The following is a 2,270-nucleotide window of genomic DNA, read 5'->3' on the forward strand; positions in this document are numbered from 1 at the left end:
TTTATAAAGTCAGCAGTAGTGTACATTAATGTCCTAGGCCTTCATATTTACTCACCACTCACACATTGGCTCACCCAGAGCAACTTCCAGTCCTGTAAGCTCCATTCATGATAAGTGCCCTATGTAGGTGTACCATTTTTTGTCTTTTCTATCATATTTTTACTACACCTTTTCTCTGTTTAGATATGTTTGGATATACAAGCACTTACCATTGTAATATAATTGCCAGCAGTATTCTGTGTAGTAACATGCTATGCAGGCAGGTGGCCTCAGAGCTACAGGATATACCATGTAGCATAGGTGTGTAGTTGGCTTTATCACCTAGGTTTGCGGAAGTGCACTCTGTGGTTCACACAGTGATGAAATTGCCTAATGACACATGTCTCAGAATGTATTACTGTCATTAAGAGACGCATGGCTTCATATATTTTTTACTCTGTTCTTATGCTTCTCTCTGTAGAACTTCAGTGACACAAATGTTAAGCTTTTTTGTATTGTTACACAGATCCTTAAGGCTATGCTCATTTTTCTTCAATCGTTTTTCTTCTCTGTTGTTTATATTGAACACTTTTTATTGATCTATCTTTAAGTTTGTGGACTTTTTCCTTTGTCATTTCTTTTCTGCTGTTGAGATCATCTTGTGAATTTTTAATTTCAGTGTTTGTATTTTTAGTTCTGAAGTGTAACTGTCTTTTCATTTGCAGGTTGAGATTTTCCTTGTTCATTATATGCTGAATCATTTTGGAGTATATCTTGGATATTTTGGATATCATCTTATGAGACTCTGGGTTTTGTTTAAAACGTCAGGACAATGTCCTTTGCTGTTGTTTTAAATGGCAATCAGCTAGGTCAGATTCAGTACGCAAATTCCTCCAATGGGCTGTAGTTCTATTGTTGGTTCAGAGCCATGTGGCACAAGCACCCAGAGAAAGCAAGCAGTGAAGATTCACTCCCAACTCCTGGAACCATAGATTCTCGGGTTAGAGAGAAGAGTTTCCTTCCTTCAGAGATGAAGGTGCTTCCTGTTGGGAGCTGTTGCTCTTAGCCCAGCTGCAACCACTGAATCACCACCACAGTATTGCTTAGGTTATAAAGAAAGGAAAGCAGAAATATAGTAGGGAATTCATCCTCCTCTTTCTTACCTGTAGGGGCTCATTTTCCTTTCCCTCAGACCAGAAAGAGAGAGATACTTTGGGGATTCTTTTTCTCTGTAACCAGGATGTATTTAGTTTCTTTAAGCCTCCTCTGATTGGCCAGTTTTGTATGTTGCCTGTTTTTAGTTTTCAAAGTAAGAAAAATCTTATGATTCTCCTGATGCTTTATAAGTCTATGCTTTCAGATTAATGTGAAATATTATTTAAAAATAAGATTTCTGGGCTGGGCGCAGTGTCTCACGCCTGTGATCCCAGCACTTTGGGAGGCCAGAGGTGGGGGGATCATGAGGTCAGGAGATGGAGACCACTCTGGCTAACACAGTGAAACCCTGTGTCTACTAAAAATACAAAAAATTAGCCAGGCATGGTGGTGGGCACCTGTAGTCCCAGCTACTCAGGAAGCTGAGGCAGAAGAATGGTGTGAGCCTGGAAGGCAGAGCTTGCATTGAGCTGAGATCAAAGCCACTGCACTCCAGCCTGGGCGACGGAGGGGGACTCCATATCAAAAAAAAGAAAAGAAAAAACAAAAAGATTTCTGTAAAACGGAAGAGCATCCAAAGAAGCCTGCTTTCCACTTGCCTTCTGGCCATCTTTCCTTTTTGTGGGGGTTCAAGAGTTTGGAGGCGTTGGATCTGGCATCAGAGTAGTCACCTTCCCCTCTGATGGGGAAGCCCAGCAGCCTTAGGAATAAATGAAGTCGGTACTGAGGAAAGGAAAACTCAGAGGACCGAGGAAGCACCGACTTTACACACCTATGGACTGCAGGAACTCTTTACAGCAGGAGCTGCTCTTTTTTTTCTTTTGTTTTCTTTTTTTCCTTTAAGTTCTGGGATACATGTGCTGAACATGCAGGTTTGTTATAGTATACATGTGCCATGGTGGTTTGCTGTACCTGTCAACCCATCATCTAGGTTTTATCCCCACAGGCATTAGGTATTTGTCTTAATGCTCTCTTTCATCCTTTTTCCTACCCCCTGACAGGCCCTGGTGTGTGATGTTCCCAGGAGTGGGAGTCTCTAAGGGGTAAAAGGAGAGAGAAAACAGACTGGACTAGCACTCTGCTGAGTTCCGCAGTGCACTGGATACCTAACATCGTGCTGTTTGCTATTATCTCCC

This window comes from Colobus angolensis, unplaced genomic scaffold (genome assembly GCF_000951035.1).
Source record: "Colobus angolensis palliatus isolate OR3802 unplaced genomic scaffold, Cang.pa_1.0 Scaffold547, whole genome shotgun sequence".
Classification (NCBI taxonomy): domain Eukaryota; kingdom Metazoa; phylum Chordata; class Mammalia; order Primates; family Cercopithecidae; genus Colobus; species Colobus angolensis.